This window comes from Schistocerca americana, chromosome 5, assembly GCF_021461395.2.
Source record: "Schistocerca americana isolate TAMUIC-IGC-003095 chromosome 5, iqSchAmer2.1, whole genome shotgun sequence".
NCBI lineage: Eukaryota > Metazoa > Arthropoda > Insecta > Orthoptera > Acrididae > Schistocerca > Schistocerca americana.
The window spans coordinates 356,968,567-356,995,112 of NC_060123.1; positions in this window are offsets into that span (position 1 = coordinate 356,968,567).

Consider the following 26,546-nt stretch of genomic DNA (forward strand, 5'->3'; position numbering starts at 1 on the left):
GCCTTCTCTTCCGAAAATTGTTGACTCTCATCGTCCGAAAGTGAACTGAAGTTACCCTCCTCGAACATCCGAAGTATTTCTTGATCGTTGATTATTGAAAACAAGGCCATAAATTAATTGTTGACGTTTAAACAAACGAGATCCTAAATATTATATAACATTTTGCCACAACTGGTTAATTATAAGGATATCCTCACACAATACTATAACACAATGAATAAGGTAAAATGAAAAACTTTGAGGTTGAGACCTGAAGCACACATATATGTACATCGATTTTCGATGTCCACTGTATTCACAATACAGATTGGGAATAACATATATCCATCACATTTGTGACTATTTTCACATATGTAAAGCAAAAAATAAAGTAAATTTAGCATATAAAATAAGGTATTATTTTGAATTACCCTCAGAGCGCGCCGTGTGTAGCCATTTCGCCGACCTGTATCTTCAAAACATCACAGTGGGCACTGAAACCCGATTGTGGTGCAATCTAGTGGCATGGACTGAAACAAAGAAACTTCCAAAACTCGTGCTAGAGGTCCTTAGTCGAGATAAACTGCTCATAAGCTTTACGAAATAAAACCGTGTGGACCCACGGACTGAGGAGGTTAGAATGACAATTTAAAATACACTCCTGGAAATTGAAATAAGAACACCGTGAATTCATTGTCCCAGGAAGGGGAAACTTTATTGACACATTCCTGGGGTCAGATACATCACATGATCACACTGACAGAACCACAGGCACATACACACAGGCAACAGAGCATGCACAATGTCGGCACTAGTACAGTGTATATCCACCTTTCGCAGCAATGCAGGCTGCTGTTCTCCCATGGAGACGATCGTAGAGATGCTGGATGTAGTCCTGTGGAACGGCTTGCCATGCCATTTCCACCTGGCGCCTCAGTTGGACCAGCGTTCGTGCTGGACGTGCAGACCGCGTGAGACGACGCTTCATCCAGTCCCAAACATGCTCAATGGGGGACAGATCCGGAGATCTTGCTGGCCAGGGTAGTTGACTTACACCTTCTAGAGCACGTTGGGTGGCACGGGATACATGCGGACGTGCATTGTCCTGTTGGAATAGCAAGTTCCCTTGCCGGTCTAGGAATGGTAGAACGATGGGTTCGATGACGGTTTGGATGTACCGTGCACTATTCAGTGTCCCCTCGACGATCACCAGTGGTGTACGGCCAGTGTAGGAGATCGCTCCCCACACCATGATGCCGGGTGTTGGCCCTGTGTGCCTCGGTCGTATGCAGTCCTGATTGTGGCGCTCACCTGCACGGCGCCAAACACGCATACGACCATCATTGGCACCAAGGCAGAAGCGACTCTCATCGCTGAAGACGACACGTCTCCATTCGTCCCTCCATTCACGCCTGTCGCGACACCACTGGAGGCGGGCTGCACGATGTTGGGGCGTGAGCGGAAGACGGCCTAACGGTGTGCGGGACCGTAGCCCAGCTTCATGGAGACGGTTGCGAATGGTCCTCGCCGATACCCCAGGAGCAACAGTGTCTCTAAGTTTCTGGGAAGTGGCGGTGCGGTCCCCTACGGCACTGCGTAGGATCCTACGGTCTTGGCGTGCATCCGTGCGTCGCTGCGGTCCGGTCCCAGGTCGACGGGCACGTGCACCTTCCGCCGACCACTGGCGACAACATCGATGTACTGTGGAGACCTCACGCCCCACGTGTTGAGCAATTCGGCGGTACGTCCACCCGGCCTCCCGCATGCCCACTATATGCCCTCGCTCAAAGTCCGTCAACTGCACATACGATTCACGTCCACGCTGTCGCGGCATGCTACCAGTGTTAAAGACTGCGATGGAGCTCCGTATGCCACGGCAAACTGGCTGACATTGACGGTGGCGGTGCACAAATGCTGCGCAGCTAGCGCCATTCGACGGCCAACACCGCGGTTCCTGGTGTGTCCGCTGTGCCGTGCGTGTGATCATTGCTTGTACAGCCCTCTCGCAGTGTCCGGAGCAAGTATGGTGGGTCTGACACACCGGTGTCAATGTGTTCTTTTTTCCATTTCCAGGAGTGTATTTCTTGCCGACATAAGAAGGTTAAAGCATAAGGGGTAGGCAACAGTCCATCAGAACTTCTAAAATCATTGCGGGTACTGACAACAAGCGCTTACTCTAGTAGGTGTGTAATACGTATGACACTAGCGACACACCAGTATCCTTTCGGAAAGATATCATCCACACAATTCCGTAAATTGCTGAAGCCGACACGTGCAACAATAATCACACAACCAGCTTAAGCTCATGCATCCAAGTTGCTGACAGAATTAATTTATGGAAGAATGGAGAAGATAATTCAGGTTGTGTTATATGACGATCAGCCTAGCTTTATGAAAGATATAAGCACGAGAGGCAGTTCTGACGTTGTGGTGGATAATCGATGAAAGCCTGAATAAAAATCAAGGCATGTTCGTAAGATCTGTCGACTTGGAAAAAGAGTTCGACAATGTAAAATGGTCCAAGTTGTTTGAAATTCTGAGATAAATAGGGCTAGGTCATAGGGAGAATAGATAATACATAATACGTTGAAGAACGAAGAGGGAACAGTACGAGTGGGGAGCAAGAACCAAGCTCTCGGACTAAAAAGGGCATAAGACAGGGGTGTAGTCTTCCGCCCCTACTGTTCAGGGTGAAAGAATATCAATGATAAGTTTCACGGATGACATTGATATCCTCACTGAGTGGGAGTGGAGTGAATAGTTTAGTGAACTGAGAGTAATTCGAAGAAATATGAAAGCAATAAAACGTAGCAGAAATCAGAACAACGAGCAACTTAATATCAGAACTGAGGCTCACGAAGTAGATGAACTTAAGAAATTTTACTATCTAGGCAGCAAAATACCCCATGACGGACATAAAAAGCAGACTGTCACTGGCAAAAGGGGCATTCCTGGCCAAGAGAAAGCTTCTAGTATCAAACATAGGGCTTAATTCCAGCAAAAAGTTCTGGGAATTTGGAGCACAGCCAGTGTATGGCAGTGAAACATGAATTATGGGAAAACTGGAATAGAATCATTTGAGATGTGATGCTACAGGTGAGTATTGCAAATAAAGTACAGTGATTAGGTAGTTAACGAGAAGGTTCTCGGTCGAATCAGGGAGGAAAAGAATGCATGGAATACTTTGACAAGAAGGGACATTATGATAGAGCAACTTGTTAAGACAATCAGGGAATAACTTCCATGGTACAAGAGCGAGCTGTAGAGGGTGAAAACTGTACTGTAAGACAGACATTAAAGTACATCTATCAAATAACTGAGGATGTACGTTGCAAGTGCTACTCTAGAGAGGTTAACACAAAAGAGAAATTTGTGGCTGGCAGCATCATGTATCTTAACGGATACTACCATCGCACTCCGTCTTCTTGTCGGTGTATTCCATGTACGCCTTTCCTCAGCGATTGCACTCCCTACTTTTCTTATCAATCCACCTAATTTTTAACGTTATTGTCTTGCATCACATCACGGTTGCTCCGATTCTCTTCTGTCACAGTTTTCCCACAGTCCATGTTTCTATACCATAAAACGCTGTTCTCCAAATGTACATTCTCAGAAATTTTTTCCTTTGTGGCTAGGAATGAGTAAACTGATGGTCTTCGCATATGCTGCAGCCTACAATATACACTGACGAGCCAAAACATCACGACTACTGCCAGCCACGAGGTTGTGTGCCGCCTGGTAGCGTTGCAGGTTAGTGGCACGAAAAGTAATATAAAGGGTGCAAAGACGATTAAAGATGCACTCTAGCGACGATACTGGCCGCAAATAGGGAAATCCATTCTGAAAAGTGGCTGACTATAGTGTCCAGCTCTTGAGAACGAGCATGTAGGAAAGAGGGAAGCTGGTCTGCAGATTCAATACTATTGTGGTCACCATATATGGAAAATAATTGAAACCAAGAGTTGGCGACAAAACGTTGGGTGCCCGCGCATCGTCATGGAACTTCGATGTCGGAGGATTGAGGTATAACGCCGTGTAAGTGGCGATGTTTGGCAAATCTGAAGCCATGTTGCCACAGTGCGAGTGCTATGGGAAAAGAATCATGAAGACTGGACCACCAACCAGTAGGAACGTGTTGCCTAGTTGAATCACGTTTCTTGTTCCTCCATATATGCCGTCTTAAAGTCGATGACTTGGAACTGTATAAGTGCAACTCCCTAAATGTTAGCACCCATTCTAACGATATCCTACTGATATTTGCACATGTCTGGACGCTTTCATTCTCATACTTGTTCATACAGATTATGATTCACTCACTATATATCATTTTTGAGCTCAGAAACTAAAGTATGATCACTCACATTTTTACCCAACTGCAGTATTCCTCTTTTTTTTTTTGAATCCTCAAGCTTTTCATTGATTGACTGGTACGCCCAACTCTTCTTCTCAGAATAGCACGTCCTCAGTTATTTGAGGGATCTGTTCCAATCTCTGTCTTGCTCTATAGTTTTTACCCCTTACAGCTTGTGAGTTAACGAGCGAATTGTTGCGCCCTGAAAATATTCTAAGTTTGGAGTTGCTGTGGCCGTTTGGGCCGCTCGGCGGGCACGGGCCACTCTCGGAAGGTCGACCACGTGGTGCCGGACGTTGGCCGAAGCAAGAGGGGTCCAGACCGAGCGCCTTGTTGTGAATTCCACGGTGAAACTGTGTCGCTGAAAGAGACTTGTATGCCGAGAGTGCCAAAGATGGCGAACATTGTGCAATCATCATGGCAGACATTTCACAGTTTGTATAGAAATTAATAGTAGCCAGATAAATCTCGATACCTCAAAAAGAAACATGTACATTACTATTACTTGCACGACGATTCTGATGGTGTAACCAGATTTTCAATATCTTTATTAGTTTATAGTATCTGACAATAAATTGTACAAGTAACACCCAGAAATGAATTTCCAAAATCCAAGCGGTTCATCCGATTTCGTTGATCGATGTGACCTTAGAAAGGTATCGGTGTAAACCTAAATTGGTATAAATTACAGGCATGTAACTTCAATAGTACATGAGTTGTTGGAGTGCAAAGTGGCCGATTACTATCGATGACGTTAGGCCATAAGTACTCCACAGTTGCACGAAAATACGTTAAGAGCATGCTTATAAATATATTTATTTATCTATTTCTCTGTTTATATCCGATATATTATATTCATGAAGAAATTGATTAAATGTTTACTGTGTTTTAGGAAGCACAGAGACATGAAGCTACTGGCCTACCTTTGCTTGCTATTCCTTTGATATATGTTTACTTAATTTGTATATGTATTTAATAATGGGTGTTAGAGCGTGTTTATGGTCCAGTCTTAGGAATAGTTATTTTATTTCAAGTTATATAAATGTAAATCCAGTACTTCGAATGTGTTTCAATACGTTCGTGTGTGTGTGTGTGTGTGTGTGTGTGTGTGTGTGTGTGTGTGTGTGTGTGTGTGTGTTGGCTTGAAGATAGGGTGAGAGCCCTCTAGCCAATCACAGTGATCGTTGCCAAAGGACACGTGGAGAGACAGTATGGAAGTGGGGGAGGAGGACGGTTTTCTAAAGAGGACAGGGGAGTTCTTAACAGTGCGGCGTAAGGTACAGTCGCACAGGACAGGACACAGAAGTGCTGGACGCGATGGCGCGATAGACGCACGGTCGCGGGAGATACTTGGAGTGGAGCAGTTTGCACGTGGTTGTGAGAGATAGAAACATTTCATAGTGCCGACTTGTGTACTTGTGATATTTCTGTGGCTTCTGCAGTGAAGAAGTACTACGAGTTTGGAAGTGAATATCTCGTGAGCTATGTTGTTGTTCATAACTAATTACGTCGAGTAGGCATCTATTGTATCCCTGTTATTCAACTTATATTTTATTTCATTTCTGGACCATCGACACCAATAGGTGGTCTGCAGAAACATACCACATTCTCAAAAGTACTTCTGCTATCTTACTCATCATTTAAAGTCGTTAAGATAGTACCTACTGATTTTATTTAATTGCCATATTTCATTCATATATTTCTACTTCACATTCGCAATTGCCGAGTGATAAGGAACCTTCGATCATCTTATTCATGTACATATTCATATTGTATGCTGTAGACGCAACAGTATTTGCCTTGTAATGCGGCAACTACATATCCCAGCCCCTAGGCCACGAAACCAGCCAAAACTTTTAATATTTCAGCTTTGAGGGTACGTAGTTGATGGCCACCACCCCACATCAGTTTAATTTTGAAAGCCCGCAATTGGGGGCTTCTTCGGGATTTGGGTCCTGCAAAGTTGCAACTCCTTTTCTCTCTGCTATTCAGCGTACTATGCGAAGTGTAAATAACTTTGCAAAACCAGTAGAGAATTCTGTAGTGTGAACCTCCACAAAACACAGTTTGAGATGGTTTTTCTTTCCGCAAGTAGATTTCTGGAAATAGTGAAATTACGCCGTAATTTTCACAAGTAACACACGCTTGCGATAGAGGTTCTTATCTATCACGTTAAAGGCAATTTTTGTGGTATCTCAGAGTCTAAAGAAGTTGAGTGCAGGGAATCGTAGCGCTTAGCGCGTTTAACAGAGAGTGGTATCGGAGACGGTTGAAAAGCGCTGTAACCTGCAGCAGTTACGTCAGGCTCTCTCTCCAGTGGCTGACGCAGATGAACAGCAGTATGACGGCAGCTCCTTCGAGTACTCCAGGGCAGTCTTCAGTGTCGACTTCCACTACGACTGACGGCATCACCATGGCAGAGTGAACCATCTCAGATCAGATAAGTGCCTGCGCAAATAGTGAGATAGTGTTTGACTCTGAAGTTCAAGCTCCACTTATAGATCTCGCGAATATAAAACAGTCACCTAGTATGTGTAATTCTACAAACAGAAGTGAGCCGCTTTGTTCGAAATCAGAGCGCAAAGATCTAAGTAGTAGGAATTCAGGTAAGGGGAATGAATGTGGGGGAGATATGATGTCTCAGCTAATGCAAATGATCCAGAGAATGGGAGACAATGAGTACAATTAGGACTGATATGGGTACAATGCGAACTGAAATAGGCTCCGCTGTGAAAGAGGAAGTTGAAAAAATTGTGGGTAATTTTGAAAAAGCAATTGATGAAGTTATGAATGTGTAATGAATGAGTGTGTGAATGGGGATAAATGGAGAGATTCAGTGGTTCAAAAAGATGTTAAAGAGGAGAAGAATTTTGTGAAAGCAGAGCGTGTGGAGAATTCTGAAGAGGTATTAGCAAATAGTAGCAATTGCAGTAAGGAAGGTGTTGTGAGTCGGCGAAAAGCGTCGATATTAGTGAAGGCGGCGTAGCTTTTGTCTCGCAAGCTGCAAGAGAGCGTGATTGTGTTCCAGCGGGCGGCGTCGATATTACTAAGTTAGGTTCAGCGTTGGTCCCATCAGCAGTTGCAGTTAAAAATGTATCGGCGGAGGTGATTGATTTCTGTTTAAAGGACCAGAGTAATGGGTATTTATGTAATGATGTAAAAGCTACTGGTATTGATACTTCGGAGGAAGGAATTTATGTGCTTCTAGTCACAAATGAAGGCTAAATGAAACTTATTGATGAATGTGTGGATCTAAAACTTTTGTGAGAGTGTGAATGTGAGAACGTATGTAAAGTAGGATAGGTGGTTAATCTGGATGAAAAGTGTGTGCTGATTTTTGTCTGATCACAGCAGAATGTAGGAAGTTTGGAAGTCCCAAAATTGTACGACAAGATAGCAGCAATTTGTGTAATGTAGCGGCGGAGGATAAAATTGTGTGCGATTCACGTAAAGTTAATTTGTCGACGGAGGAAAGTAAGGTGCTGATGTGAATTTATGTAGTGATTTAAATGGTGTATCAACAGATAAGTTTGCTGAAATGAATATTAATGGTGATGATGGCTTAGCCATCGTTGTATTATTTCAGGAAGATATTGTGCTTAACAGTGAATTGATGTGTAATTTTGTTGAAGCTGCAAGTGTCGATATTTTGGAGGGTGAGAAACAGTAAAGTTGCGCATACTGTGGGTAATGAATAGGCGAAATGTGTGGAAGAACTAACAGAAAATTTAGAGTGGGCTGAAGTGAATAGTGTGGATGGGGATAGTTTGTGTAATGAAGTTTGTACAAGTTGGTTTATGAAGGAGGAGTGTGATTCCAGTGTGACTGATTGGGATTGGTACGGTAGAACGTTACGGTCGTTACTACCGCATATGTGGAAACGAGGGAAGTTTGAAGTTGCTAGGGGTTTAGAAAAGGGAAGGAATGACTTTGGTGTGAAGGAAATATTTAATGAATTGTTTTTGGATGAACATGAGTTTGAGGGATGGATAGAACAGGATATGTGTACGCTAGAATTGGAAGAGAAAGGGGAGAAATAAATAGCTGTTCTAATTTGTAATTAGTGGTAGTAATTTTGGAGGAATAATTTTATATGTTTACTTGGGACTCATTAGTAATTTGTTAGTTTATTGTGGCTCTGTACATGCGCAAAAGGGGGAAGTTTAGGCGCTGATGGAGCGTGGAGGTCAGTGACGTCGTGGAGTTAAGTAAAATATGTATTGATTTATGCTTTACGTAAGAATGTGGCAAAAAATTTAGTGGTCAGTTTGAAGGGTATTAAAATTGTAATTATAAGTGCAAGCAGTTTTTCGTGCGTGGAGGAACGAAGGATTTATTTAAGTCAACAAAATAGAACTTGTTGGAATTTGGGCTTACTGGGAGTCAGCCATTTGCCTAGTTACATTGTTCCTAATGTATCATTTTCCACTGGAGGAAATCTTCAGCGAGGATCCTGGCTCATTTAGGAAAATGGTTTGTTGAGGTGTTTCTACTTTTGGTTCCGTTGTAGACAGAGTTGTCACAATAAACGGTGGAGCTAGGAAAGGTTTGGTTAGGTTCAGGGGCAGACACTTGGTCAAAAGACTGATGTGAGTAGATCAATACTTCATGCTAAAATCCGTGTGACAGTGTGAACTGCGACGAAAAAAATTTGTGCATGAAGGAGCCTTAGTGCTGATTGAGTGGCCCAAGAAGTGCTTCTTACAAAATCGCACTTAAGGGCCTTTAAAAATTTTAATTCGTGTCCAAAAATTTATTTATGAGAAACTGAAATACCGGCATTTATTTAATATGCCGTTTCGTTCATAATTTGTGTTAGTTTAAGTTTATTTAGAAATCATCATCATCATCATCATCACGCGATCAGGCCCAGAGGACCGCGTGCCACCACAGTTAGAGCTCTCCATCCGTCTCTGTCTTCTGCTATCTGTCTCCAGTTATCCGTGACTCCCAGATGCAACAGGTCTTCTCTCACTCCACCGATCCACCTCTTTCTAGGTCTTCCCACTGGTCTGCTGCCTGACGGGATCCAGTCCATTGTGATTTTGGGCCATCTTGTTGCCTCCATTCTAACACCATGTCCAGCCCATTGCAGTCTTTTGCATCTCATCACTCCCAAGATGTTAGGCTCCTTGTACAGCTCTTCTAATTCAGTGTTATGGCGTCTTCACCATTCTCCAGTAGACTGATCTCTGACTGGTCCAAATATTTTCCTGAGGCCTTTCCTTTCAAATGTTAGCAGTCGCTTAAGGTCTTGTTTTCGAGTGCATTATTAATGTCTAATACAACCGTAGCTTTAGTTGTTGCGAGACACTTCTACATTTTAATACAGGGTCTAGAGAGTGATAGTATCTGTTTCCCGCCTGCAGTCGTGCTTTTATCTCTGCTTCAGTTGATGTTACTTCTGTAAAAAATGATCCAAGGTATTTGAACTCTTTCACATGTTTATACCTGGTGTTGTTCACAATTAAATCTTGAGAGTTCTGGATCTTTCTTCCTATGGTCATATACTCTGTCTTTTCAGAGCTAATTTGTAGACCGATCCTAGCTGCCAATAACTCCAAGGTCTGGATACTTCTCTTCAGATCTTCTTGTGTGCATGCTAATAGTGCAATGACGTCTGCATAGGCCAGATAAGTAATGTGTTCATTACCAATTTGAATGCCCTTGATGTTTTCTTTGTTGAAATCCCGCATTACCTTCTCAAGTGCCAGGTTGAAGAGGACAGGTGATAGCCCATCTCCTTGGCGTAATCCTGTTACAACTTGGAAGCTTTCTGTCATTTGACTGCCTACCTTAACCTTAAGTTTTGTGTCATTTAGGCATACCTCTACAAGTTTGACCAACTTCTTTGGTATACCAAACTCTGTCATAGTTATATTCAGGCTAGGTCTATGTATACTGTCGTAAGCCTTCTTGAAGTCTACAAACAGGAGATGTATCTCTCGTCCGTATTCGTACATTTTTTCACAGACCTGTTTTAGGACAAAAATCTGGTCCGTGGTTGATCGCCCTGCCTGGAAACCTCCTTGGTATTCTCCAATTATGTCCGTTGCTATAGGTTTTATTCGTTCTAATAGGCAGTTGGAGAAGATCTTATAACAGGTGTTGAGTAGCGCTATGCCCCTGTAGTTGTCACATACGGATTTGTCTTTCTTTTTATATATGGGGCATATCACAGCTACCTTCCATTCCTCTGGTATTTCATGTTTTACCCAAATTTGCTCGATTAGCTTGTGGATTTTGAAACATAGGATTTCGTCTCCAGCCATGAGAAGTTCAGCAGGAATACCGTCCTCACCTGGACTTTTACCATTCTTAAGGTTTTTAATCTGGTTCCTTATCTCTCCAATGGTGGGTGGAGGATATTCTTGGTCTACTGTTACTGGTTCATCAAACTCGAGTAGTTCGGTTGGTTCATCTGAGTTTAGTAATTCTCTGAAGTATTCCATCCATCTTCTTCCAATTTTTTGATCTTCTGTTAACATTCTTCCATTGGCACTTTTTATAAATCTGTGTTGATGGTATGTCCCTCCTTTGAAACTTTTCACTTTTCTATAAAGTTCTTTATACCTATTTCCATGAAAGTCTTGTTCAGCTTCCTCCATGATACTTTTAACGTATTTTTATAACATTTTTTTTTTATTTAGAAATACATGCTTGTTTATGCAGGTCTGAAATGCAGGCATTTATTTGATATGCCGTTATGTTGATAATTTCTGTTAGTTTATTTCGAAATTCATGCTGCTCCCACACCACCACAAAAATTTTGTAAACACTACTTGCCTGCCGTTTTAATCGTCTAATGTTGTTCTTTGTAATTTCTTTATATGTACTACACTCACGCTCATAAATTAAGGATAATACTGATACATGGTGAAACAAAGCACTGGTGGGCGGTTTGCGGGTTTAAATCACCCTGGGATATAACAATGCGGTGCATCTGACATGCAGTCGTCGCACAGTGACGCTGGCAGCAATCCACATACGCAGAGGTGTGTTGGTGCATGTCAGAGTAAGTGTGCAGCGAGTAAGTGTGCAGACATTTTCAGACGTGCTAATGGTGACTGTGTGTTGAAAATAGTTCAAAGAACACATATTGATGCCGTTATGAGGGGTAGAATACTACGGCGACTGGAGGCTGGTCAAACACAGCAGGTCATAGCACGGACCCTCTGTGTGCCACAAGGTGTGATCTCAAGATTATGGCAAAGATTCCAGCAGACAGGAAACATGTCCAGGCGCTACAGTAGGGGACGTCCACAGTGTGGTGGTGGTGGTGGTGGTTAGTGTTTAACGTCCCGTCGACAACGAGGTCATTAGAGACGGAGCGCAAGCTCGGGTTAGGGAAGGATTGGGAAGGAAATCGGCCGTGCCCTTTCAAAGGAACCATCCCGGCATTTGCCTGAAACGATTTAGGGAAATCACGGAAAACCTAAATCAGGATGGCCGGACACGGGATTGAACCGTCGTCCTCCCGAATGCGAGTCCAGTGTGCTAACCACTGCGCCACCTCGCTCGGTCATCCACAGTGTACAACACCACAAGAAGACCAATATCTCACCATCAGTGCCCGCAGACGGCCACGGAGTACTGCAGGTAGCCTTGCTTGGGACCTTACTGCCGCCACTGAATTAGTTGTCTTCACAGTCAACAGACGACTGAACAGAAATTGTTTATTCGCCTGGAGACCTGCAAGGTGCATTCCACGGACCCCTGGTCACAGGAGAGCCCGTAAAGCCCGGTGAGAAGAACACAGTACGAGGTTATGTTCACGGACGAGTCCAGGTATAGTCTGAACATTGATTCTCACCGGGTTTTCATCTGACGTGAACCAGGAACCAGATCCAAACTCTTTAATGCCCTTGTAAGGGACCTGTATGGAGGTCATGGTTTGATGGTGTGGGGTAAGATTATGATTGGTGCACATACACCACTGCATGTCTTTGACAGAGGAACTGTAAAGGTCAGCTGTATCTGGAGGTCATTTTGCACCAGTATGTCCGCCTTTTCAGGAGCGCAGTGGGTCCCAGCTTCCTCCTGATGGATGATAACGCACGGCCCCTCCGAGCTGCCATAGTGGAGGAGTACCTTGAAACAGAAGATATCAGGCTAATGGAGTGCCTTGCCTGTTCTCCAGACCTAAATCCCATCAAGCTCTTCTGGGATGCTCTCGGTCGACGTATCACTGCACGTCTTCAAACTCCTATTCACTTCAGGACCTCCGACAGCACTGGTGCAAGAATGGGAGGCTATACCCCAGCAACTGCTCGACCACCTTATCGAGAGTATGCTAACCCGTTGTTTGGCCCGTGTACGTGTGCATGGTGATCATACACCACAATGTTGTCGGGGTAAATGCGCAGGAAAGAGTGGCGTTTTGTAGCACATGTGTTTCGGGACAACTTTCTGATCTTATCACGAATACCAAGGACTTACAGATCTGTGTCGTGTGTGTTCCCTATGTGCCTATGCTATTAGCACCAGTTCTGTGTAGTGCCACATTGTGTGGCACCACATTCTGCAATTATCGTTAATTTATGAGCATGAGTGTAGTATGAACTGAAGGGTGCTACTTCTGAACATTCTGGTAAGCCAGAATGTTAGTAAGTGGAGGTGTGTGAGACAAAGGGCGAATTGTGGTGAACTGAAAATATTCTAAGTTAGGAGTGGCTGTGGACGCACGGGCAGCTCGGCGGGCGTGGGCCACTCTCGGCATGCCGACCACGTGTTACCGGACGTCCGCCGAAGCAAGAGGGGTCCACCCCAAACGCATGGCTGGGAATTCCACGGTGACACTGTGTCGATGAAAGAGACTTGTATGCCGAGAGTGCCAAAGATGGCGGACATTGTGAAATCATCATGGCAGACAGTTCGTATAGAGATTGATAGGAGCCACATGAAGCCCCATAATTCAAAAAGAAACATGCACATTACTATTATTGCACGATGATTCTGATGGTGTAACCAGATTTTCAATATAAGTTCAAAGTTTAGTATCTGACGGTAAATTATACAAGTAACACCCAGAAACGAATTTCCAACGATTCATCCGACTTCGTCGATCGACGTGCCTTTAGAAAGCTATTTGTGTAAACATAAATTGGTATAAATTACAGGCATGTAACGTCTATAGTACATGAGTTTTTGGAGGTCAAAGTGGTCGATTACTATCGATGACATCAGGCCATAAGTACTCTACAGTTATATGAAAAAACGGTAGCAGCATGCTTCTAAATACATTTATTCATCTATGTCTTTCTTTATATCCGATATATGCTATTCATGAAGAAATTGGTAAAATATTTACTGTATTTTAGAAAGCACAGAGACATTAGGCCTCTGGCCTAGCTTTGCTTGCTATTATTTGATATATGTTTATTTAATTTGTTTGTGTATTTGATAACGTGTGTTAGAGCGGTTTTATGGTCCAGATCATTATAAAGTGTTTCACAAGCCTAAGTTACAGCAAATGCACAGAAGTAAAAATTTGTAAGAGACAAGGCTTAATTTCTAGACCATATAATTTCGTCCCTAGCGATAACGCCAGATACAGACAAAATCAGTGCCACAAAGAATTTTCCTTATCCGAAAACTAAAAAACAAATGAAGGGTTTTTTAGGATTATGCTCATTTTCAGGACTATTTGTGTGTGATCAATCCTTCGATAGCACCACGTTAATGAACCTGTCAACAAAAATGCATTGTGGGTAAGGCCAAGGCATTATCAGGAAGATTTTGAATCAGCCAAGTACGCTTCATTCAACTCTAGAATTTCATGTAATCCGAATACTCATACATTCAAGATATCTCTGTTGTTACTCGTACCTCAGTCGGTGGTTTGGGAACATAGTTACTTCATATTAACAAAGCAGATGGTAAGACTGATATTCGTGTTATAAATTTTGATACCTGCACGCTGTCATAAAGAGGATAACCCCTCTCTGCTACTTGTTAGGAAGCACCTATAATTTGGGAGTTTAAGGTCAGTTACTATAATAATATTGCAAAAACGTTTGATTATCAAGTAATGGGTTGTTGCATATGTTCATAACCTTTCCCATAAGTTTGTTGAAGACAACAGATACAGTTGACAGAGATTTTAGGAATCAATTATATATTCTGCTTCACTAGTTACAACAGTCTGGCAAAGCTGCGATGATTTTTGGATTCAGTGACTTTAGAAATCAGCTGAGTTTATGGTGAAGAACCTGTCGAGCCGTACTCAGAGGGTATTTTCATCCGGAAAGGAGGTTTCCTGAAGACTGTTTGATAGGGAGAGGAAAACGTGAAAATCTTGAGGTGCAACATCAGGTGAATAAGTTGGGTAGAGAATGACTTCCCGACCTAACTCCCGTGTAGTGTTTTTTGTCAGTCTAGCAGAATGCAGGTGGGCATTCTCGTGTAGTAGCAATACTTGTCGCTGTCTTAGATTGCCTGCGCAAAACATTTTAGTTTTAGACAACAAACGTCTGCAGTAATATTTACACTTTGAAGAAGTAATTCATCGTTTACCACACTGTTCCTGTTCCGCCAGGTGCATAACATTATATTTCGCGGATGCATGATGGTCTTTGCACCAGAAGTTACTGCTTTGTTTGGGCCCAACCACCCTTTCTTTTCCTTTTGTTAGCATAAGGGAACAGTTGACAGGAATGGGGGAAAGAAATACAGTAGAAGAAGAATGGGTAGCTTTGAGAGCTGAAGTAGTGATGGAAGCAGAGGATCTAGTAGGTAAAAAGATGTGGGCTAGTAGAAATCCTTGGGTAACAGAAGAAATATTGAATTTACTTGATGAAAGGAGAAAATATAAAAATGCAGTAAATGAAGCAGGCAAAAAGGAATACAAACGTCTCAAAAATGAGATCGACAGGAAGTGCAAAATGGCTAAGCAGGGATGGCTAAAGGACAAATGTAAGAATGTAGAGGCTTATCTCACTAGGGGTAAGACAGATACCGCCTACAGGATAATTAAAGAGACCTTTGCAGAAAAGAGAACCACTTGAATGAATATCAAGAGCTCAGATGGAAACCCAGTTCTAAGCAAAGAAGGGAAAGCAGAAAGATGGAAGGTGTATATAGAGGGTCTATACAAGGGCAATATTCTTGAGGACAATATTATGGAAATGGAAGAGGATGTAGGTGAAGATGAAATGGGAGATATGATACTAAGTGAAGAGTTTGACAGAGCAGTGAAAGACCTGAGTCGAAACAAGGCCCTGGGAGTAGACAACATTCCATTAGAACTACTAACGGCTTTGGGAGAGCCAGTCCTGACCAACCTCTACCATCTGGCGAGCAAGATTTATGAGACAGGCGATATACCCTCAGACTTCAAGAAGAATATAATAATTCCAAACCCAAAGAAAGCTGACTGATGTGAAAATTACCAACAGACGAATGGAAAAACTGTTAGAAGCCGACTTTGGGGAGGATCAGTTTGGATTCCGTAGAAATGTTGGAATACGTGAGGCAATACTGACCCTACAACTTATCTTAGAAGCTAGATTAAGGAAAGGCAAACCTACGTTTCTAGCATTTGTAGACTTAGAGAAAGCTTTTGACAATGTTGACTGGAATACTCTCTTTCAAATTCTGAAGGTGGCAGGGGTAAAATACAGGGAGAGAAAGGCTATTTACAATTTGTGCAGAAACCAGATGGCAGTTATAAGAGTCGTGGGGCATGAAAGGGAAGCAGTGGTTGGGATGGGTGTGAGACAGGGTTGTAGCCTATCCCCGATGTTATGCAATCTGTATATTGAGCAAGCAGTAAAGGAAACAAAAGAAAAATTCGGAGTAGGTATTAAAATCCATGGTGAAAAATAAAACTTTGAGGGTCACCGATGACATTGTAATTCTGTCAGAGACAGCAAAGGACTTCGAAGAGCAGTTGAATGGAATGGACAGTGTCATGAAAGGAGGGTATAAGATGAACGTCAAAAAAAGCAAAACGAGGATAATGGAATGTAGTCCAATGAAGTCGGGTGATGCTGAGGGAATTAGATTAGGAAATGAGACACTGAAAGTAGTAAAGGAGTTTTGCTACTTGGGGAGCAAAATAACTGATGATGGTCGAAGTAGAGAGGATATAAAATGTATACTGGCAATGGCAATGAAAACGTTTGTGAAGAAGAGAAATTTGTTAACATCGAGTATAGATTTAAGTGTCAGGAAGACGTTTCTGAAAGTATTTGTATGGAGCGTAGCCATGTATGGAAGTGAAACATTGACGATAACTAGTTTGGACAAGAAGAGAATAGAAGCTTTCGAAATGTAGTTCTACAGAAGAATGCTGAAGAGTAGATGGGTAGATCAAATAACTAATGACGATGTATTGAATAGGACTGTGGAGAAGAGAAGTTTATGGCACAACTTGACTAGAAGAAGGGATCGGTTGGTAGGACATGTTCTGGGGCATGAAGGGATCACCAATTTAGTATTGGAGGGCAACGTGGAGGGTAAAAATCGTAGAGGGAGACCAAGAGATGAATACACTAAACAGATTCAGAAGGATGTAGGTTGCAGTAGGTACTGGGAGATGAAGAAGCTTGCACAGGATTGAGTAGCATGGAGAGCTGCATCAAACCAGTCTCAGGACTGAAGACCACAACAACAACAACAGCATAAAGTCACCACTTCCCGTTACCACTAGCGGTACTGGATAGGAATGGTCGGTGCAGTTCAAGTACCAATTGGTGCTGCACAAAGGGCCACCAGCTGATTTTATTGATTTTACTTTTGAACATGTGGTTCCCAGACACACGACTTTTGAACTTTCTCCACCGCATGCAAATGTTGCGCAATGGTGGAATGATCACAGTTCATCACATTCGCTAGTTCTCGAGTACATTCGCTAGTTCTCCAGTACACTGAACTTGAACATTGTAGATTAAGGAGATTTAAATTAACGTCATCAAATTCGTAAGGTTTTCATGAATGTGGAGACTCACTAAGGTCAGTACGATCCTCCTTATATCGAGAGAACCATTTTCTTGCCGTTATCTGTCCCGTGTATTATCCCTTCGTACACAGCACAAGTGTTTCTGGTTGCCTTCATTGCAAACACCCCGCTGTTGAACTGAAAGAGAAGGAGAAGTCGGAAATACTTCGAGTTATCCACTTGGCTCTTTATTTTGTACTGTCTACTGCTCCACTAATTTTCTCCAGATGACAATATGATAACATGTCAATTCAAACAGCAAAAGTTAACTACAAATGAAAAACGGTAATCGACAACCAAACCAACAGCAACCGGAATACGAACACGCAAAGAAGAAAAGGAAAAAAGAGTAGAACATTAGTAATCTGTACACCAACCTAATATTACGTTTCTGTTGACATGCCTGTTGCATGGGGGCTTAATTATTATTAAATTTGAAAATCATTTTTATTTTTCGTAGCTGTATGTCCGATTACGCTGTTTCGTAAACGGTTGGCCCTGACTAGTATTATTACGCAATCTGACTGCATAGAACAACAACAAAGAATGAAATCAAAATTTTCGTTAACACAATTAATTAATTAAGTCCCCAGCAACTATAAAACCTACGAAAGCAAAGCACAAGTGTAATTGTTCTGTGTGTGGGAGTGTGAATCAACGTACACATCTGGCACGGTTCTTCTTCAACAAGTCAAGAAATTTTAAATACCATTTATACTGAAGTAACTAAAAAATAGAAATACTATAATTGCGTAAGGAAAGCAGAATTACACTCTAATACAAGAACACAAGCCAGATGCTTTGTTGACTGAACCTGTAATAATGCATTATTTAAGACATTGAGATAATAAAAAGAAAAGGAATTTTTTTTTTCTTTTACCTTCATATATTAACGAAAAGCACTCTAATCATTACAATATATCTCCACACCGACTTGCTACTAGCACATCTCAACAAGAACTCTCCACCACGACCTCTCGACAAGCACTCTTCACTACGACATCTCAGCAAGTACTTTTCACTAGCACATCTCAACAAGCACTGACTACTACGAGTTCTCCCCAAGCACTGACTACTACGAGCTCTCCCCAAGCACTGCCAGTGGAGGCGGCTGAATAATACTCTTTGGCGCAATCTCTGGCGGTGTGGCTCAGTGTAGCCACCTTTCATATGCCCCTCCTCCACGGGCCAGAATTTGATGGTATTTTTGCCAGCATTGGTGGTGAAAATGCCACCAAATTCGTCCACAACATTACAGACAAAAATAAAAGATAATATTAATACCCGAATATCACATAATTAGTTAAGATTTTGGCTTTTCACTGACCTTTCAATAACCTAATATATGAAATACAGTAAGCAATACAAATTCTTTCATACATGTGACTTTACATAATAGTTTACACAATACACAAAAAATCAGTTTATACAAATGTTCACATAAAATGCTTTCAATGATTAGTTCCAGCAGTAGCACCCAGCAATGGTCAAAAGGTGCAGACACCAACAAGTGACATCATTTTAGTAGATACAGTCCTTCAGTGGCACCCAGTAATGTTGAGCAGGTGCAGACACCAACAAGTGACATCTTCTCAGTGAAGCAATTCCATCAGTGGCACCCAGCAATGTTGAACAGGTGCAGAAACCAACAAGTGACATTATTTCAGTAGAAGCAGTCCATCAGTGGCACCCAGCAATGTTGAGCAGGTGCAGACAGCAACAAGTGACATCACTCAGCAGAAACAGTTCCATTAGCGGCACCCAGCAATGTTGAACAGGTGCAGACACCAACAACTGACATCATTTCAGTAGAAGCAGTCCATCCGTGGCACCCAGCAATGATGAACAGGTGCAGACACCAACAAGTGACATTATTTCAGTAGAAGCAGTTCCATCTGTGGCACCCAGCAATGTTGAACAGGTACACACAGCAACAAGTCACATTTCTCGGCAGAAGCAGTTCCATTAGTGACATCCAGCATTGTTGAACAGGTGCAGACACCAACAAGTGACATTATTTCAGTAGAAGCAGTTCCATCTGTGGCACCCAGCAATGTTGAACAGGTGCAGACACCAACAAGTGACATCATTTCAGTAGAAGCAGTCCATCAGTGGCACCTAGCAATGATGAGCAGGTCCAGAGAGCAGTCCAAGATATTCACTATCCTAATCACACAGTTCATCAGCAGAAATTAAACATTTCTAAGTGTCGCACATCAATGTTGAACAAGTGCAGGTAACAGTTCATAATATTCACCATCACTAATCAGACAGTTCAGGTATCAACAATAGCTTGAATACACATACAAATGCTTTTACACACTAAACATATCAATTCTAATAAACACACAAATGATATCAGATAATTGTCATATTAACTATTACAAATACTCAAATATCAGTAACCTATAATATTTATGGGTGTCAGTGCAAGCCACTACAAACAAATAATATAATATTTAGGAGATAGGTGGGTAGGATTAGGAAAGGAAAACACTCAAAACACACTCACTCATCTTTCATCCACATTAAGTACTACTGTGTAATTGAATAGTGTTAACAGTGTAAATACAATTCTGTCAAAATTTGATGTTCATTTTGTGTATCAAGTAGTAGTGGCAGCAATGTATAACAGTCAATAATAGTTAAGTCAACGTAATAGTCACCATGTCAAGACCAATGTTTGCCAAGCCAAATCAAATGTACTGTTGCTGAACAACTGTCAGTGAGCCAAGATATGCAAATACTTCCTCTCTCCAAAAAAAAAAAAAAGTATATACTGCTTAGTGATTTAACAAAGTGTGTGTGTAGGCAATCTTCTTTCCACTTGAGTGTTCTAGTCTGCCATCTTCATCCTCCTTGTTCCATATAGACCAACAAAAACAAAAAATATGCTCCTCACCTACTTTACCTCTTATCCACCAAAACTCCAATAATCATCAGCATCACATAATCTCAATACTTCAATAATACCTCTTACGTCGATACATATAAACCTTATCATTAATAGCATTTACCTTACCTCTTGTCCACCAAAACTCCAATAATCATCAACTTCACATAGTCTCAATAATACCTCAATAATACCTCTTCAATACGTCGATACATATAAATCTTATTACCAATATCATTTCACTTCCATAACAACTCTTTCCTCTAGTCAGTCTCCTCGAACAAGTACAGATAAAATCCTAATGCAAACCTCATCATCCCATACAATCAGAAGACACATTGTCAACACACAACCTCTGTGTAATCCATCTGACCCAAATCTTCTACTCATTATGAATTATAAACAAAAAAAATGCATACATGACCTCTAACAGACTTAGATCGAATAACTCTCAGTAATTAAGTACGATTACGGAGTGTGAATGATCATAATATTTCACAGTGTGTACACCACTTCAAGAATTATGGCAAACAGAAGCAAACATGTGGAGTATTTCTTGTGTCAAGTGTCACTTCCTATTTCAATTGCTCACGAAAAATGCAGTGTAATAACTGTCAATGGTCTAAACCTAGTTTTGGTATGTCCTGTCGTTAGCTTCCTTCCTATTAGCATACATTTATACAGCTTTCATAAAACCTCCAGCTCATGTGACTTCTGTGAAGTTTCTTGTACTAATGTCGTTTATGTCGAATTATAGCAGTTCATTTTCCTATCTTAAAAATATAAGGCACTGAGCGTAAGCAAAACAAGCAATAGCGAGTAAATATATCAGTAGAGAACAGAATGTCAACAAGTGGATGCAACCCAATTCTTACAACGAGGCTCTGCCAAGCGAACAATCTATAATTAATACGATAGTGTGACCTAAACTCTATGTTCATACACAGTATATCAGCATTTCTGTATACCAAATTAAAGAGTAGTTATGACAACAAAACAGAAATGTGTAAATATGCAATCCATAAGCGAGGCAGGAAATATGTTATCTAACATAATAAACAGGTCATTAGCATCATATCAGCATAAGCAAATAAATGTTCATATGTAATCTTAATAAGTAAACATGAAGGCGCAAGCAGATAAATCACAAAGTATAACTTACAAACATATCAGCACAACTAATTAGGTGACAATTATAATTTAAATAAATAAGCACAGCAGGCACATAATAAAAAAAAATGACATCAGTGAAAAAGCAGTGCAGCCAAGCGATGCATAATATACACAAGTTACAACCCAGTTCATTAATAATCATTGTCAAAATCAGTTAACGTACGCAAGCACGTCGCTTCACAAGTAATTTCATAGAACATGAAATTAGCACAAAGTATGGATCACGTAATTGCGAGCAGCAAATTACGTCTAAAGTACGTACCTAAGTGGAAATATGTTACCTGAAAAATAAACTCAATTAAAAGTTACCTTTATTAGTTTATTAGTTTCTTCTTCGAAATCACATTCTTCCTGAAATTTTCTCGATAGCAAGTCGTCTTAACGTCGGACACGCACAGAATTTACCTGAAGTTCTTAAATATTTTATACAACCGTATCCTGAAAAATACTGAACGTTAATAACATAATTCATCAAGTCACTATAGCTTTATACTGAATTTAATCGGAGAAATTAGACTGTGTATTTGTTTACGGCTGTCAGTGCATTCGCACTGAGCACTTGATCAGCTGTAGGCACGTGACGTAGGAAGCAATTGTTTGCGGTCAACGACTGCCTTGTGCGGCGCGCATACTTGACTGTTGCTTTGAGTATATGCCGCCGCCAAAACACAGCGTGGTATCCTTGCATTCTCTGCATGTTTACATGTAGCTGTTAGTTTCTCAAAAGTATGTCATTCCACAAAAATGTTAACGTTCGATTTATGATGTATTCCCTTAGAGCGTTGAGATTTAAGAGTTTCTACTTCAACAGTGTTATCATGAATAATTTTGCGAATTCTATATGAACCGTTATAAAGCAGAAAAAATTTGCGACACAAGCCCTTTCCTTTGTGAGACCAACGGTGAGACTTAATTAACACGTTTTGGCCAACTGAAAAAGTTTTTAAACGACCAGGACGCTTAGCTGATTTCTCTATTCTAGCAGCCGCAGACGCAATATTTTGTAGAGCCAGGTTCACAACTTCAGAATGCCGCAGTTTCCGTGTAGGCAGAGAAGGAACGATTTCTGAAATGCGATTTGTCGGTGCTTTGTTTTTTTAATATCAGTATTGGCGGTAAAGAAGTTGAGTCATTAAGAAGTTCATTCAGAATGTTTTGAAAAATATGAAGATACTGATCCCACGTTCTGTGATTCTGATGACAATAAGGACGACACAATTTATTGATTTCCTTCATCCATCTCTCAGAAGCGTTAGATTGAGGGTGAAAAAGTGAAATGAAAATTGGTTTAATCTTATGACGCCGTAGAGTACGAAGCCAAATTTTAGAGCGAAACTGTGATCCATTATCTGATATAACCTTATCAACATGACCAACTACCTTAAGAAAATGTTTGATGAAAGCGTTAGATACTGAACGAGCTGTTGCTTTGCGTAACGGTGTAAAACACACATATTTTGATGTCAACTCCACTGCTACGAAAATGTACGCAAAACCATTAGTAGAACGAACCACTGGACCGCACAAATCGACTGCAGCCATGTCCTTTAATTTCGCTGGAATGATAGGAAACAACGGTGCTCTGTGAGAAATTCTTGGTGGCTTAGTCTTTTGACATAATTTGCATTTGGCAAGAACAGATCGAATACGTTTTTCCATATTACTGAAGTAGCAATTTTTCCGTAATTTATGAAAGCATTTTCTGGGACCAAAGTGTGCGTAACTGAAATGCGTGTACCAAATCAGCTTATTAACCCACTCATCAGGAATACAAACTAACCAAACAGAGTTGTCGACCGATTTTCGTTTAAAAAGAATGTCATTGCGAACTGAATAGCATCTAGTTTCTCTGGATCAGGAAGAATACCTTCTGTAGAAATAATGTGACCGAGAAATTTCACCTGAGAACGACCAAATTCAGATTTTTCCAAGTTCTCTGTAATGCCAACTCTTGCAAAAATACGTAATAATGAATCCCAAATTTTGTTGTGCTCACTCCAAGAACGTTTAGCAATAAGAATGTCGTCAACATATGAAGTAATATTGTCACGAAGATAAACAGGTAAAATTTCCTTTAAACTAGGAATGAATGCTGCTGAAGGTACAGTAAGTCCAAACGGTAATTTCCGAAATCTCTTTTGGGTAAAATAGTCATATCAGGTTATTGTTTACTTACTCTCTAGATAGATTGATAGTCGAAGAGTCGTTTTGACAGATGCAAAGAATAGTATAAGAGTAGGCAGCGGTGCAGAAAACTAAAAGAGAAATAGCACCACTACAGCTCGGGGCCCTATGCACGCTACTGCACGCATTCACTTAGTGTAGTGAATCCCCCGAGGACATTAACAGCCGCACATAATTTCCAATTTGTGACTTAGTGGCAAATTTGGCGGGAGTGCGTACATAAATTGATCTAACCATGAACATGGATGTATGTCATTCCTAGAATTGCGGAAGATCTTAAATTTCCGAACAGTCAAAAAGTGTTTATAATCAAAGTTTTCACCTCGTGGCGACAAAGAACTACCGCGACTGTTTCTGTCCCATTGTCGATTATTGTCAAGTTCGCGCGACTGGCGCTCTCTTGTTGCATCCCGTAAATGAAACAAATTACTTTCTTCAAACCCCTCTGCTATCTGAGATTCTAAATATCTTTTGCTGTCTTTTCCTACGATTTCGCCTTCAATTTGTTTGACTTGCTTTTTTAATGCCTCAAATTCCCTCTTTACGCGTTCATTAAATTTTCCCTGATTTTCAACATGCTTATTTGTGTTCTGGTACTCTTCGGTTTCTGCAAATGGTAATGGAGCTGTATCATCCGAATCTCTGTCCCCATTTAAGCTAAGACTTGTCAATTTATCTGAAATCTCCTCAACTCTTTCCAATAAGTTTACGTCTTCCGTAAGTGTCGCAACTCGGGTTTCGGTATTGTCACATTTAGTAGTTGACTGTTCACACTGTTGCGTTAAGTCATTTGGTACGGATTCCTCGATTCTTTCAAATATTTCTTCCTTATCGTGTGCACGTTGTAAATTTAACTCTGAAAATTTTTGTACTATCACGCTATCTCTTTCTTCCTGTTCTCTATCCTGTTCCATTTGTCTATCTCTACTGTAAGTAATCTATTATTGTGAGAATTCAAAATCGGTTGTACTTCTTCTCTGATTTCTTTCTTTAATTCATCTTTCATATTTTTGAAACATGTCCCTATTCGTGAGTCTAACCGTGTTTCCATTGTTCCCATCTCAGTTCTAATTGTTCCTATTTGTGATCCCACTGAGTCTAACCGTGTTTCCATCGTTCCCATCCCAGTTGTAATTGTTCCTATTTGTGATCCCACTGAGTCTAACCGTGTTTCCATCGTTCCCATACCAGCTGTAATTGTTCCTATTTGTGTTTTTAATTCAGATCTTCACTGTGTTTCCATTGTTCTATCTGTTTTTAATTCAGATCGTAAATTTAATATTGCATTCATCAACTGCTCCATATTAACTTGTTCGAAATTCTTTTCGCCCCTAACATTTCCCGCAAAACCAGTTTCCTTCGTCATAGCCGTAAAGCTATCTGTGTTCGATACTATTCCAGAATCTTCTATCGTTAATCTCGTACTCTGTGAATTTTCTGATTGAGAAAAATTTTGAAATGGTTCCGGACTATCTTCCCGATTTATTAAATTGTTTCCCACTTCATTATTCATCATACTGTTCTCCTGTGTTGGCGAGTTCGCCATGTTAACAATTTCGTCATTCTCACTATTCATCATTTTTGCCATTTTCATTGATCGCGTAATCATTTACAAAATATACAAAACTCATCACTATATGAAAATTGCACACAATGTCACTTTATCTCCAACAATACCATTCACACGAAATGTTCCCCTCAAACACGATTAACGAACAATTGAAATAATTGTACTAAATTGTCAAACGCGTATACAAGACAACAAATCAAATTCTGAGAAAAAAATACCATTAGAAGAATGACAATTACCGAATCTACACATGCAAAATAGACTACAATTACTAAACTACAAATTACTACAACAATACTACTGTCTACTATTTTTACAATCAGAAGATTCCAAGGGACGATCCGATGCAGCGGTCGCCACGTGCATGGGGGCTTAATTATTATTAAATTTGAAAATCATTTTTATTTTTCGTAGCCGTATGTCCGATTACGCTGTTTCGTAAACGGTTGGCCCTGACTAGTGTTATTACACAATCTGACTGCATAGAACAACAACAAAGAATGAAATTAATTAATTAAGTCCACAGCAACTATAAAACCTATGAAACCAAAGCACAAGTGTAATTGTTCTGTGTGTGGGAGTGTGACTCAACGTACACATCTGGCACGGTTCTTCTTCAACAAGTCAAGAAATTTTAAATACCATTTATACTGAAGTAACTAAAAAATAGAAATACTATAATTGCGTAAGGAAAGCAGAATTACACTCTAATACAAGAACACAAGCCAGATGCTTTGATGACTGAACCTGTAATGATTCATTATTTAAGACATTGAGAAAATAAAAAGAAAAGGAAATTTTTTTTTTCTTTTACCTCCATGTATTAACGAAAAGCACTCTAATCATTACAATATATCTCCACACCGACTTGCTACTAGCACATCTCAACAAGAATTCTCCACCACGACCTCTCGACAAGCACTCTTCACTACGACATCTCAGCAAGCACTTTTCACTAGCACATCCCAACAAGCACTGACTACTACGAGTTCTCCCCAAGCACTGACTACTACGAGTTCTCCCCAAGCACTGCCAGTGGAGGCGGCTGAATAATACTCTTTGGCGCAATCTCTGGCGGTGTGGCTCAGTGTAGCCACCTTTCAATGTTACTCCATGCATACTTGGTATGCTGGTCACTTTTTCTACAAATGTACTGGTTGTGAGATAAAACAATATTCTGCGAAAGATAAGATAGTAGCAGATGCTTTGTGTCATCTTCCACAAGCTTTGCTTGAGTGACGACAGCTTTCAGAACACACCATAGATTATCGGATACTGTTACTAAAACCTTGTAATTTCAGTCAGTATTTCATAGACAGTTTAAAAATAAGACTGATTTTGAGAATTCTGAGCAGCGCAGATGGGATGTTAAAACACCCATTCACAACGTCCTTTTCCAAAATTAAAACAACATTTCAAAGCGTGTAATGTTTGTGATCATAGACAAAATGTACGA